The 15,666-nt window shown below is 38.6% G+C and overlaps 2 pseudogenes; both read right to left on the reverse strand.

Annotated features, from left to right (window-relative positions):
* Positions 1 to 7,438: 7,438 nt before the first annotated feature.
* On the reverse strand, positions 7,439 to 7,724 carry LOC109394727 (V-type proton ATPase subunit G 1 pseudogene; annotated as a pseudogene).
* Positions 7,725 to 13,043: 5,319 nt separating this feature from the next.
* On the reverse strand, positions 13,044 to 13,524 carry LOC109394733 (60S ribosomal protein L21 pseudogene; annotated as a pseudogene).
* Positions 13,525 to 15,666: the final 2,142 nt, after the last annotated feature.

A 15,666-nucleotide genomic window follows, 5' to 3' on the forward strand; every position in this document is an offset into this window, starting at 1 on the left:
CTCCGGTCAGAATGGGTATCATCAATAAATCAACAAACAACAAATGCTGGTGAGGTTGTGGGGAAAAGGGAACCCTGGTGCACTGTTGGTGGGATTGCAGACTGGTGCAGCCATTATGGAAGTCAGTATGGAGGTTATCTCAGAAAAACTGGAAATGGAACTACCTTATGACCCAGCAATTCCACTCTTAGGTATTTATCCAGAAAAACCCAAGACATTAATTTGAAAAATATATGCACCTCTATGTTCATTGCAGTGCTATTCACAATAGCCAAGACTTGGAAACAACCAAAATGCCCCTCGGTAGATGGCTGGATTAAAAAACTATGGTACATTTACACAATGGAGTATTACTCAGCTATAAAGAAGAAGGAAATTGTACCATTTGCAATGATATGGATGGAACTAAGAGAACATTATGCTAAGTGATATAAGTCAGTCAGAGAAAGACATATATACCATAGGATCTCACTTATACATGGGATCTAAAAAACTGAATGAATGAGAAATGTAAACAGAAATAGTCCCAGAGACACAGAGGAAAAACTGAGGGTTACTAGTTGGGAAGGGGTGGGGATGAAGGAGAAGGGGAAGGGACAAGACAATACAAATTGGTAACTACAATGTGGCCTCAGGGATAGAAAAGACAGTCTGGGGAATATAAAAAATATGTTATAAATATTTTTTAGGGGGCCAGTTGAACTCAGGTCTGGTCAAGGAGTCCACTGCTTAGACAGTGTAGAGGCCTGACCACCACACTGTATTTCTGAAGCTGATGTTGAATAATATTGTATGTCAACTACATTTATATATACATATAGTCATGGGATGTGGAGTAGAGTGTGGGAATGGAGTCAATGGAATTGTAATAGATAAGTATGACATCAGGGTTGGGAGGGCAGTGGATGGGGGGAGGAGGGTTGTTAATTCATGAGGGATGAAAAGGATAACTATTGCATTATTTTGTACACCTGAAACTAATAATAATAAATAAATAAATAAATGGGGTTTTTTTGTTTTTTTATTGGGGAACAGTGTTTTTTCCAGGACCCATCAGCCCCAAGTCAAGTAGTTGTTTCAGTATAGTTATGGAGGGCACAGCTCAGCTCCAAGTCCAGTCGCTGTTTTCAATCTAGTTGAGGGTGGGCGTAGCCCACCATCCCATGCGGGAGTCGAACCAACAAGCTTGTTGTTAAAAGCATGTGCTCTAACCAACTGAGACATCTGGCTGCCCACCAGCAGCTCAGTGGCAGCTCAGCTCAAGTCATTGTCTACAATTAGTTGTGGAGGGTGCAGCTCACTGGCCCATGTGAGAATCGAACCAGCAGCCTTGTTGTTCAGAGCACACATTCTAACCTACTGAGTCACCTGGCTGTCTCTGCCTTTTCTGGTTTTAATTGAGCATTTTATACCATTCAATTTTCTTTCCTTTCTTAGTATATTAATTATACTTTAAATTTTTTTTAGTCATTGCCCTAGAGTTTACAATATACATGTACAACTAATCTAAGAGCACTTTCAAATAACATTATACTACTTCACAGGTAATGCAGGTACCATATAACAATATTTCTAATTCCTCCCTCCCATTCCACATAACACTGCTGTCATATACTTCACTTTTCCATAAGCTATAATCATCCAATATATTGTTGCTATTAATTTGAACTTATTGCTATCTATTAGATCAATTAAGAATAAGAAAACTAAAAGATTTTATTTTACCTTCATTTCTCAATGCTTTAAATTCTCTTTATGTAGATCTGAGTTTCTGACCTATATTACTTTCTTTCTCTCTGAAGAACTTCTTTTAACATTTCTTCAAAACAAGTCTACTAAAGAAAATTTTCCTAAATTTTTCTTGTCTGAGTAAGTCTTTATTTCTCCTTCATTTTTGAAGGATAATTTTGCTGGATATAGAATTCCAGGTTGCTGGTGTTGTCTTTGAATGCTTCAAATGTGTGTGTGTGTGTGTGTGTGTGTGTGTGTGTGTGTGTGTGTGTGTATATATATATATATATATATATATATATATATACACACATATATATATATATACACATATATATATATATATATTAGATTTTTTAAAATTGGGAATTGGGGGAGGGGAACAGACAAGTTGTTGTCCTTTTGTTCTTTAGTCTAGTTGTAGAGGATGTTGCTTCGCTGGCCCATGTTGGTATTATGGTCATTGCACTCTTCCTGGCTGAGGCAGTCACTTGCCGGCCAAAGGACGGCCGCTCATGGGCAGCTCACGGCAGCTCACAAAAGCTCACGCCAACTGCTGACCAGCCCCACTGCAGCCTACACCGTCGCCAGCGACTCACAACAGCCCAGCTCCAGATAGAGCTGTTGTTCACCATCTTAGCTGTAGAGGGTGCAGTGTCACTGGCCCTCATGGGGGATCCTAACCGGGTCTCTGCTGCTCAGAGCTGGCATCCCAAGCCAACTCCTAACCAACGTGCCACTCGGCCAGCCCAAATGCTTTAAATATTTTACTCCATTCTCTTCTTGCTTGCATAGTTTTTGAAGAAAAGGCCAATGTACTTCCTATTCTTGTCACTCTATATATAAGGTGGATTTTTTCACCTATCTCTGGCTTCTTTCAAGATTTTCTCCTTTTCTCTGATTCTCTGCAGTCTGAATATGATTTGTATATATACACATATATATATATATATATATATATACATACACACATATATATACATACATATATATATATAAATATATATACATACATATACATACACACACACACACACACACACACACACATACATATATATATAATTTATCCTGTGTGGCATTCTCTGAATTTCCTGGATCTGTGGTTTGGTATCTCATTAATTTTGAAAAATTCTCAGCCATTATTATTTTAAATATTTCTTCTGCTCATTTCTCTTTTTTTCCCCTTTTTTCCCTTAATCACTCATGTTACACTTTTTGTAATTGTCCCACAGTGCTTGGATATTTTGTTCCATCCTTTTCCTTTGGTTCTTTTCTTCTCTTTGTTTTTCAGTTTGGGAAGTTTCTATTCACATATCTTCAAGCTTACTGATTTTTTTTTTGTCACGTGTAGTCTACTGATGAACCCATCAAAGGCATTCTTCATTTTTGCCACAGTGGTATTGATTTCTAGCATTTCTTTTTTATTGTTTTTAGAGTTTCCATCTCTTTACTTGTGTTACCTATCTATTGTTGCATGTTGCCCATTTTCTGCAGTAGGTCTCTTAGCATGTTTTTCATAGTTATTTTAAGTTCCTAGTCTGTTAACTCTAAAATCTGCCAAATCTAGTAGCATCATTAAAAAAAGTAAAAGTAAAAAGAAACAGTTGAAATTAAATTTTTTTAAAGATTTTATTGGAAAATTGGGGAAGGGGAACAGCCAAGTTGTCCTTCAATCTTAGTTGTGGAGGGTGCAGCTAGCTCAGCTCCAAGTCCATTCGCCATCTGGTCACCCAACAGCAGCTTGCGGCCACTCAGCTCAAGGTGCCGTGTTCAATCTTAGTTCCAGGTGGGTGTAGCCCACCATCCCATGCCAGAGTTGAACCGGAAACTTTGTTGCTAAGAGCGCACACTCTAACCACTGAGCCATCTGGCCGCCATCAGCAGCTCAGAGCAGCTCAGCTAATGGTGCCCTGTTCAATCTTAGTTGCAAGTGGGCATAGCACACCATTCCATGCGGGAGTCAAACTGGCAACCTTGTTGTTAGGAGCTCATGCTCTCGCCAGCTGAGCCATCCTGCCATCTGTTGGCAGCTCAGCGGCAGCTCTGCTCGGATACAGCTCACTGGCCCATGTGAGAATCGAACCGGCGACCCTGTTGCTCAGAGCTCACACTCTTAACCAACTGAGCCACTAGGCCAGACCCCTGAAATTAATTTTAATAATATATTATACTCAACCTAATATATCTAAAATATTATCATTCAATATGTAATCAATATAAATATTATTAGATATTTAAATTTTTTGCACTAGGTCTTTGAACCCCAGTGTGTATTTTTAAATTATAGCATATCTCAATTAAGACTAGTCACATTTCATGTGTTCCGTGACTACATGTGGTTAGTGGTTACCATGTTGGAAGGCTCAGATATAAGAAATCCCTGTCTCTGATTCTTGCAAACTGAAAGTAAGTTCTTATTGTGATGAGAACTTCTTTTAAATTGTGGTAAAAAACATAAAACAAAAAAAATTATCTTCTTAATCATTTTAAGTGTAAAGCAATCTTCAGACCTTTTTTCATCTTGCAAAACTGAAACTCTATATCCATTAAATAACAACTCCATATTTCCATCTTATAGCCCCTGTTAACCACCATTCTACTTCTTCTTTCTATGAATTTGATTATTTGAGATACCTCATACAAGTGGAATATTACAGTATTTGCCTCAGAAGTGGGATTGCTGGATCATGTAGTAATTCTATTTTTATTAACTTCTTTAAGGAACCGCTATAATGTTTCTCACAACAGCTGCGTTCCCACTAACAGTGCATAAAAGTTTCAGTTTCTCCACATCTTAGCCAGTACTTTCATTTTTATTTTGTTTTAATAGTAGCCATCCTACTACCAATAGGTAGGATATATGAGACAATTTCTCCTTGTGATTTTGATTTGCATTTTCTAATTATTAGTGATGTTGAGCATCTTTTCATATACCTGTTGGCCATTTGTATGCCATCTTCAAGAAATGTTTATACAAGTCATTTGCCCATTTTCTAATCAAGTTATTTTTTTGTTGTTGAGTTGGAGACTAATTTTTATAAACAACAAATACAATCAGATACACACATATCCCAATGGGAATTAGAAGTTATACATAGACTACTAATTTTATGCACTGTATTTAGCACCACATAAGATCAACATAAAAAAGACCACTTCATAAGAAAGGATACAAAAACCAACAAACAAAAAACAAAATAGAAAGCACTCTCTGACCTAATACAAACATGGCCTTCTACATTTGATATATGATTTGCAGTTCTGGTTGCTAAAGGTCAATGAAGAGATAACTAAGATCAGTAAGGACCAGAGAACTGTGGAATGGGGAACCAATTAAAGCAGAAGTTATTGTTTGGTCACCATTTTCATTGATATTTCCCTTATAATACTTTAAGTCTTTAAGACATCTGGAATGCATTTTTGTTATTTAATCTAACTTTGTTTTTCCCAAATGGGTATCAAGTTCTCAATATTATCGAGTGAATAATTCATTCTCTCACTCATCATAATTTGAAAAGTTGCCTTTATTTAAATGCTTAAATCTTATATGAATTGGAGACTGTTTCTGGTTTTCCTAGTCTACTCCATTTTTTTATTTATTCATTTTTTATTATTATTAGTTTCAGGTGTACAAAACAACAGTGATTAGACATTTATATACCTCACAAGTGATAACCCCAATAAGTCTATTACCCATCTGACACTGTACAGTTACTACAATATTATTGATTATGTTCCCTATGCTGTACTGTTTTATTTATTCTTGTACCAGTATCATAGTAATTCAACTACGCTAGCTTGGTAATATCTGGGGAAAGAATCTCTTAATTGATTCCCACTATTTATTCTTCCTTCCCTTTTTTAGTAATAATCCCTTCACCCTAAATTTTAGCTGAACTTGTATATATGGCTGATAGCTGGGAACTATAAATCATAACCTGCCTTGCAGACTGGTATTGTCATGTGACTAGGATGAAGCCCATGGTGAGTGAAGATGAAGTGTGTAACATCCAGGCATCCCCTTAAAGACAAAACTACTTGGCCTGGATTCCCCTGTGGGCTAGAATGAGGAAATGGAGGTGAGCCAGCATCTACCATGTGGAAAGGACACCAACCTAGATAATAGCAGCACAAAATGAAAGAAATCTGGATTCTTCAATAACTGTGGAATACAGGTTCACTGTAACACTGGACTGTTCACCTCTAGGCAGTTTGGGGAGATTTTTTTTTCTGCATGACAAAGATTCTTTACTTTTAAGTGATTATCAGTACACCAAGTAACAAGTAACATGTAACAAGTTCTTCAATTCTATCATCTAGTACCATTGATTAAGAGATACTAAAAGCAGCCACAACAATTATAGTAGTATTCATTGTTCTAACTCTTAGCCAGAAAGGACTATTTTAAGGCTGGCTGATGTTTTACATAGGTTAAAAATAATTATGTACTACTTTTTCATAGATAAAGCCCATGGCCTTCAAGAAAGCTTCAGGGAAAAATAAAACAAAAACATTAATCCCTTTCTTTCTTAAAAAAATAATTGTTTTTTTTTGGACCAGCCAAGTGGCGTGTTGGTTAAGAGCTGGCTTGGGACACCAGCTCTGAGCAGCAGGGCCCCAGTTCGGATCCCACATGGGGGCCAGTGACATTGCCTGCTAAAACTAAGATGGTGAACAACAGCTCTACCTGGAGCTGGGCTGCCGTGAGTCGCTGGCGACGGCGTAGGCTGCAGCCCCTGCTGCAGTGGGTTGTCATAAGCTACCGTGTGTGGCTGGCAGCCAGTGTGAGCAGCCGGCAGCTGGTGTGAGCTGCCAAGAGCCGCCGTGTGCGGCCTTCCAGAGGCCGGTGATCAATCTGCCTCACCCGGGAAGAGCACAATGATAATACCAACATGGGCCAGTGAAGCAACGTCCTCCAGAATTAGACTGAAGAACAAAACAACAGCAACTTGTCTGTTCCCCTCCTCCAATTCCCCAATTTAAAAAAAAAATCTTAAAAGAAAAATAATGATTTTTTTTACTACATCTAAGAAAGAGATCTACCTATATTTTTATATCCATCTACCTATATCTATATCATTTATATCTATATATCTATATCTATATCCTCTCTCTCAGTTGCTAAAAAATATATATACATATTTTTTAAGAAAGGAAAGAGCTGTATTAAAATTACACTGATGGTAACCACTTTGAGCACTTCTTGTAATTGCAGAAGTCAAACATGAATTGTCTTCATCTTTTGTTATCAGTATATATTGAGTATTACAATTTTAATACAATTTTTTCTTTTCTTAAAATGTGTATACATGGTTTTGCCACCCTGTGTGTGTGTGTGTGTGTGTGTATGTGTGTGTGTGTTTGTGTGTGTGTGTGTGTGTGTGTGTGTGTGTATATATATATATAGAGAGAGAGAGACAGAGAGACAGAGACAGAGACAGACAGAGAGACAGAGACATTGCTTGAGCTAAAAGGTATAGGAAAACAGATAACTTAGACTCTTAAATTTCTAAGAAATAGGAGGTAAAAAAAATGAAATCATTGGATAAGCTCTATGTTTGTGCAAAGAAGCTAGATTTGCTATTTTCCCAAAAATAAAAGGACCTACTATGTAATATTTAGAAATAATTTGATGCCTTTCACAAGACCATAACTCAAGCTTTGCAAAAACTTCATCTTCCATGGAGGCTTCTAAAATGCCAATTTATGGGACAGACACTGCTTTCTTCTTCTCCCATCCATTTAAGTGGTAGTTTTCATGGATTTGTGGCTGGATGTCACAGACAAAGGCCAAGAGGTTATCCAGGACTTCATCCCTGTTCTGCCAGAAGTAGATCTTGAGGATGGTTATCTTCTCTTGGATGTCCTTCATTACTTCAGTGCCTCAACTGCTGTGGGATCCCAGAGCAGTTGCTGGCCTCAGATACCTTCTCCACAGCCTGCTTCTTGGCCTGCAACAGCTGCTGGATACCCTATGACTGACTGTCCATGACAGTCATTACAGTTTGCAGATATTTAACCTTCTATCTTATTTGATCTCTATATTTTGCATCTCTTTGCCTATAACCTAATTGACAAAGCTGTTAACTTTTTTCCTATTAAAAATGTAATATATGTCTATTGTAGAAAATTCAGAAAACTGAGCAAAAAGAAGAAATATACCATATTTCTTCACAATTACACCATCAAGAGATGAATATTTGTGGGTATACATTTATGTTTTCTGTGGTGATTTCTATACTAATTAGATAGATACATAGATAGAAGATAGATAGATAGATTTACAGTCATATAGTTATATAGAAATGGATATATCTATATGTAACAAAAATGGGATTACATTCTACCTGTTGAGTTGTGATATACTTTTTCCACTTAACTGTGTATATCATAACCTTTTCCATGTGGTAGAATATTCCTCTGGATGTAGAATAACTTATTTAGCAAACCACTCATTGTTGGACATCTAGATTGCTACAAATTTTAAACCATCATAAATAATGTTGAAATAAATATCTTTGTAAAAATATGTTAATGTTCACCCATGATAACTTACTTTGGATGAATTCCAACAAGTGAGATTTCTAGATAAAGAAATATGCAAAATTCTATGGTTTTTTTTACATGCATTGTCAAACTGCCCTTTAGAAAGGATATAGAAGAGTAGTGTAGAAGAGTATCATTTTGTCTTTAGCCTTATGACATTAAGTATTGTGGGTTTTTATTTAACAAAAACTCTTTCCAATTCCTCATTTTCTTTGTTTTCAAAGATGTTTTAAAGGAAAGTTGGGAGAAACTTCAATGGGGTATGTTGGTAAAAGGAAGCTTTAAATAGTAGGAGGTCCTGAGGCCTAAAGAAGATGTGGAGACAGGCCACTTCTTTAATTTCATTGGTATTATTAGAGGCCATTATTAGAAGCAGCATCATGAAGGAGTACCAGATAACACCCAGGGATAACAGGATCACCAATCCAATTGGGGTTAGACTTAGAAATGAAGACTGGCTACAATGCCAGGAAACAGAAGCGAGGTGGTGAATGAAAATATTTGAAGCATTTGGATCATACTAAAGTGGCATGGAACATGTTGAAACAAGCTAGAGTAATTCCTGAATTAGTAATGTGGTTTAGAGTATTGATTCTAGACTCAGATTGTCTAGGTGCACAATAAGTGTTAGGGATTATTGCTATCATTACTACAGCTGAATTCAGCATTATATATTCATTTCCACTGAGGGATGAGAGTACAGGAACATTTAAGAGAGAATAATTGGTATTTAACAGTTTATATAATTATGACCAGTTCAGTGCAGCATGAAACAAAAATAGGAGGCATAACCCTTGGAAAGGAGTAGACAAAATTATCACTTTATAATTAATGATACACATGATTGTACATCCAGAAAATCTAAGAGAATTAATAAGTGCTCAGTAATGAACTGTGTGACCTTGGGCAAATGAATCTCACTAAACTTTAGTTTTTTCATCTATAAATTAGGACAATAATGATAATTAACTTATAGAGTTAATGTGAAGATTCAATGGGAAAATACATGTAAATATACAGCATAGTGCCTGCCATTTGTCAAGTACTAATACTACCATAATTTTATTACTTATTAGTGCTATTTTTATTGTGGTGGCTATAGGACAAATTTTTTAAAATCATTAACTTTTTCTGTATATCATCTATAAACAGCTAAGATATGATGGAGAAAAAAGTTGTATTTATAGGAGGAAAAATAACCTCATAAAATTCTTAAAAATAATTTTGGTAAAAAGCTTAAAAATAAGCTTGGTAAAAAAATCTAGACTGTATAAAGAAAACTCCAAAATGTACTCAGAGAAAAATAATAACTTGAATAAGCAAATGAAACTACCACCTTCCTGAAGGGAAAGGCTCAGTATTATATAGATTTTGGATTTAACAAAATTCCAATCAAATTTCAATTCAGTTTTGGGGGAAGAAATTTACCTAATGATTCTAAACTAATCACTTCGTAAGAATGAGTAGCAAACAAGATAATCTTTGGGCAGTAATTAACAAACTTTATTGCACAAAAGCCAAGTCAAGAAGAATAAAAATGTTCACTTGTCACATTTTCCTCTTTCCGCATGAAAATAATTTTATTGTTTCCATAAAAAAAATTTTCTTATTTTTTCTGCTCCATTAAAGAATGCCATGAGAAAGTTAACATTCCTTTTTATTCACTACCCTGTTAATACCTGGGTATACTGAAAAATAAGGAATATATATATTTTAAAGATTTTATTGGGGAATTGGGGAAGGGGAAAAGGAAAGTTGCAGTCCTTTTGTTCTTCAGTCTAGTTGTGGAAGACGTCGCTTTCACTGGCCCATGTTGGTATTGTGATCATTGCGCTCTTCCAGGCTGAGGCAGTCGCTTGCCAGCCATAGGATGGTCACTCATGGTGGCTCACGCTGGCTGCCGGCCACTCAGGCTGGCTGCCAGCCACTTATGGTAGCCCACTGCAGCAGGGGCTGCAGCCTATGCCGTCGCCAGTGACTCACGGCAGCCCAGCTCCAGGTCGAAGTGTTGTTCACCATCTTAGCTTTAGAGGGCACCACATCACTGGCCCTCATGTGGGATCTGAACTGGGGCCCTGCTGCTCAGAGCTCATGTCCTATGCTAGCTCTTGACCAACGCGCCACTCAGCTGGCCCAGAATAAGGAATCTTTTATCCCCTACATTTTTTTGAGTTCACCAAGGAATATTCAAGACATTATCTTTTTCATACTTGAAAAAAACCTATGAGGTATGTTTTACTTATTATCAGCTCTACTTCATAGAGAGGAAAAACTGAGACATAAGCAAAGAAGCTTGACAAGGTCAAAGAGTGAGTCAGTGACAAAGGCCAGAAGTACCGTGTTTCCCCGAAAATAAGACCTTACTGGAAAATAAGCCCTAGCATGATTTTTCAGGGTGCTTGTAATATAAGCCTTATCCCCAAAAGAAGCCCCAGTTAAGATTTTCAGCCAGATATGATTGTATTTGAATAAGTGTAGATTTTTGTACATGAATAAATGAATAAATTGCGTCTTTTGGAGCAAAAATTAACATAAGACCCGGTCTTATTTTGGGGGAAACATGGTAGCAGATGCCACTCAGCGTAGCTTTGCCTGAGAAACTAGTGAGCCAGACCTTATGTCTGGTGACAAAGGCAATAGGATGAGGCCACGCCTCTCACCTGCCTGGATCTTTCCAGACTTAGCTCCCCCTGCCTCTGCTTCCAGGGCAGGGTGAGCCCGGTGCAGCAATCGAGCACCTAGCTCCCTCTGCGAAGGCTAGTCTCTTCCACCAGGTCCTGGCCTTTCCCAGCTGAGGCAAATATTGTTCTCCTGGAGACTTCTTTCCCCCTTGTAACAGATAAAATGTTTTTGAAAGATTCCTGGCTATGTTCATTACGTTTAAGCTGGTTTCTGTTTCCTGAGCCCTTTCTACCCTGGGGCAAGGGCAGAAGTCACCTCTGGAAGAAAAAGGATATAATGAAGGGGAATGTTCTTTTGAACAGAAAGAGGAAGGGAAAAGCCTGCCCTTCTTCCTAAAGTCTTTGTGGAGAGAGGAAGATAAGCTGGAGGTTAGGGCGTGGCGGTTAGACAATGAGTTCTGATTTTCTCTTTTTGGGCTGAGAGGAGGTCAGTCACTGTGGTTGGGGCTGAGGAGAATGGAAAATGGTTTCCGAAGCTGCTCTTGGTTCCCATGAAATATCACCAGATCTAGAAGCTCTTATAGGCAGGTCTCATGATTGGGGAAAACCCAGGTGGTTGACTTGAGAGCCAGGGGGTTTGCGGTGTCCCAAGGGGGCAAAGGTGAGAAGACCTGACAGCAGAGGCTTGTGTGGACCCACTGGGCAAGGGGCTAGTGGGTGTGTGTGACATAGGTTCAGGGAGGGTGACTATAGGAGAGTGAGCCCACAGCACTGACAAAGCCGTAAATTACTCCCGCAGCAAACTTCACCAAGCAGACATGGGATGTTGCCTCTGAGGCCAGAGGAGGCCTGTACATTGCACCATCCAAGTGTGTTTTACCTCACAGGCATCAAGAGGATATATAAGTCCCACCCATTCTTCCAGATCAAGGAAGAGGAAGACCAGATGAAATTTAAGGGAATATTTTATCTAAAGACATTTATTCAACCTGATAAAGATTTTAATCAGCTCTAATGGGAAGTTGACCTATGAATGGACCAAATGTTTACACTCAAACAAACCTGTATAAATGGGAAGAAATAGAAATACTGTAAAGGAACTAAATGGGACTTTCCCCATACCTGAGAAGTAAAGAAGGGCAGGTGTGGCAGAGGGAGGTGTGCTTGTACATGAGCAATCAACGGGAAAATGAATTCCAAATTATTTTGCACATCTGAGTTTAATTTTACAAACTTGCTCTATCCTATTTCCTCTGTGTTGTAGAAACTGAAAGGCTGCATTTAAAATTAAGTAGGTCAGGGCCGGCCGAGTGGCGCGATGGTTAAGAACTCGCTTGGGATGCCAGAGGGCCCCGGTTCGGATCCCACATGTGAGGGCCAGTGACACTGCCCTCCACAGCTAAGATGCTGAACAACAGCTCAACCTGGAGCTGGGCTGCCGTGAGTCGCCGGCGGCGGCGTAGGCTGCAGTCCCTGTGGCAGTGGGTTGCCATGGGCTACCATATGTAGCCAGCAGCCAGCGTGAGCGGCCAGCAGCCGCAGTGAGCGGCCGTCCAGAAGCCGGCGACTGATCTGCCTCGCCAGAGAAGAGCGCAGTGATGATGCCAACTTGGGCCAGTGAAGCAACGTCCTCCACAACTAGATTGAAGAACAAACGACAGCAACTTGTCTGTTCCCCTTCCCCCAATTCCCCAGCGCTGTTCCCCTCCCCGCAATTCCCCAATAAAAATCTTTAAAAAAAAAAAAATTTAAGTGGGTCATTGGGAGCGAGGGCACACACAGCCCTTCGGATTTCAGGATCCTTATCACTGTCTTTAGAGAAATTAATTGGAAAAAAAAAAAGCAATTACCACAGTAGTTACTGCAGGTTTCTTTCATATATGTGTAATGTAATATAAATTTTGGGAAAAGAGTGTCAAAAGCGGGGCGAAAAGCTACTCCCACATAATTGTCCATAGCTTTTCTAACCAATTTATAAAAATATGTGTTGCCCTCCATCAATATTTAACCAAATTAAATGAACTCTTTTGACTTGTGCTCTTCTGTATTCTAGGTAAGAATCCTTTGCGATTTAAAAAAAAAAATAATCTAGAATTTATCTATTTTTTTTTAACAGTGCAAAGGTCTTTTATATTTTTACACCTATGACATGAATTCATAGGGAATGGGTTCCAGCAGCTCAGGCTCCCTTCCGTTGGTTCTCACACAATGTGCTCCTTGGGTGGGGCAGGCTGGCGTTTCAGTTGAACCCAAGTACCTTTCTCTTTGGCTTCCTCTTTTTCTGATCATTTTCCTTCACCCATTTCAGGAAGCTGTCTCGGCTCTTAGAATGCTTAGTATGCGCAATACGAACATTAATTCTCTGGGCAAGAATCTTGCCCTTAACTTGTTTGTTTACGACAATGCCAACTGCATGCTGGGTAACACTGTAGATTCTTCCAGTTTTGCCATGGTAACATTTGTGGGGCATTCCTTTTTGAACAGTGCCCATTCCCTTGATGTCTGCAATATCACCTTTCTTGTAGATTCACATGTATGTGGCCAAAGGAACAACTCCATGTTTTCTAAAAGGCCTAGAGAACATACAGTGGGTGCCTTTCCTCTTCCCGTTTGTGTTGGTCATCTTGACGAATTACTGGAAGATGGTGGTCCCGGCTGAAAAACTTATCTTTTTAATCTGATTTGAGAAGTTAATCTTGTAATGTAAGGGAATAAGATATCGTTATCTCCATTTCACAAGTGAGGAATATGATTATTCTTATTGGAATATGATTGTTCATGGTTGTAGAGCTATTAAGTAAATGGGAAAAGTAATGAACAAACCCAGGCCTTCTGAGTGCTAGCCCAGTGTTTATTTCACAGTACTGGTGGTTTTTTTGAGGGAGTTATTTCTAGAAACTTCTTCCCTCCAAAATATAAGACAGAATAGAATCACTACTCTAGTTGAAGTGGGATCCAGAATGCTGGTCACTCCCTGCCACTCCCTGCAGCACCCCAGGGCTCCACTGAAAACAATCTGAAAACCACGACCCTGTGCACACTACTTCCAAACCACTTTAACCTCCCCCATTTCCAGCGATAATTACTTGGTGTTGAAAACAGAGAGCCTGACATCACCTTGTGGGACAAGTAATTTTGGGCTCAGAGTAAATCACAAAAATGACAGTATGGTAGCAGGAAATATGCCAGCTAAATTTAAAGACATAGATGTGGTTTAATTTATCCACTTAAAATATACTACCATTACTGTCTGGATGAGTGCTCTGGGGCCAATTGATTGTTGAAATATTATGACTTTCCATGATGCAAACATTCAGCTGTCCAGTCAGAACTGAGAGGCTAATGGGATGATTGTCCTGGTGAAAACATCCCTTACCCATTAAAGCGGTGTGCGCCACATCTGAATGAGAGAGCTGCAGTGGTCAAGAGAGAATTCTACAAAAGGTGACCGCAGAAAGACTGTCAACAGGCTACTCTGAGCTGGTTCCCATCCCCTATGGCCACATGTGCCTCCTTACAGCAGTCCAGAAGATGATGCCAATGAGGCCTTTTGTCAGAAACCCTGTCCCAATCCCACAATTTTTAAAGCTGCCTCACAAGACAGGTCTGCCTAAGGCTCTGCACACATTCTGGTGACTCCTCTCCTGGACAAAGCAGTTTTACAAAGGAACTCTTTATAGGAGTACTCTGTCCCTCTTTGTGTATACCCCATCTGAAAACATAATTTTAAAATGTTTTATTATAGGAATGCATTCCCTAAGTTAGAACAAAACGAATTATAGAGAGGATAATAATGAAAAACAGTCCCTACGCCAATAGGGAAAATTCTTTTTAACTATTTTAGTCATTTCTGTTTTTATTCTTATGGTGATTGCCTCGTGTCTTTAAATAATATGCTAACATTGCTATTTCTTGATAGTATTTTCTGAAATTATCTGTGGACTTCCTACCATGAAAGATGAAAATTTAGCTCACCTCTAGCTCTTTCCCAGCCTTTTTTCCCAATAGAGTATGTTCTCATTTTGAGTTCCTCTCTTGGTTACATTTATAATTTTAAATTAGCACCTTCATTTCTTATGTCAGTTATCTCTTTTCTCTCGATTTTCTTTCACCTCTCCTTTTGATTTCCACTACAGACACATCTTATTTGATTGTGCTACACTTTATCATGCTTTGCAAATACTCTGTTTTTTTACAGGGCCCTCCACCAGCAATAAGATTATGACTCGCTGAAGGCTCAGACGATGGTTAACATTTTTTAGCAATAAAGTTGTTTTTTTTTAAAACTAAGATATATACATGGTTTATTTAGACATAATGCTGTTATTCACACCTAATAGACTACTGTATAGTGTAAACATAACTTTTACATGCATTGGAAAACCAAAAATTTTGTGTGACTCGCTTAATTTTGATATTTGCTTTATTGCTGTAGTCTGAAATTGAACCCACTATATCTCCAAGGTATGTCTGCACTCAGTCTGTCATCTGTACTTTCATATTGTCAATGGCCATGACCTTTATATTCTGCTCTGAAACTATAAATAAATCTTTAGGTTAATTCTAGAGTTAAAAATCAGTTAACTATGTTTACCATAGTATAACAATGGCAGTAGCTATTGGTTGCCTACCTAGCATCCATCCCAACCACACCTACAGAACCTAACTAGACCCCAATCTTTTCAGGTGTCTGCCCTCCTCCATATGGCCATACGTTCCTGGGGAAGGCCATCTCCATCTTCAGCCGGAGAGAGTGGATCCAGCA

The sequence above is a fragment of the Hipposideros armiger genome, unplaced genomic scaffold (assembly GCF_001890085.2).
Source record: "Hipposideros armiger isolate ML-2016 unplaced genomic scaffold, ASM189008v1 scaffold_433, whole genome shotgun sequence".
Classification (NCBI taxonomy): domain Eukaryota; kingdom Metazoa; phylum Chordata; class Mammalia; order Chiroptera; family Hipposideridae; genus Hipposideros; species Hipposideros armiger.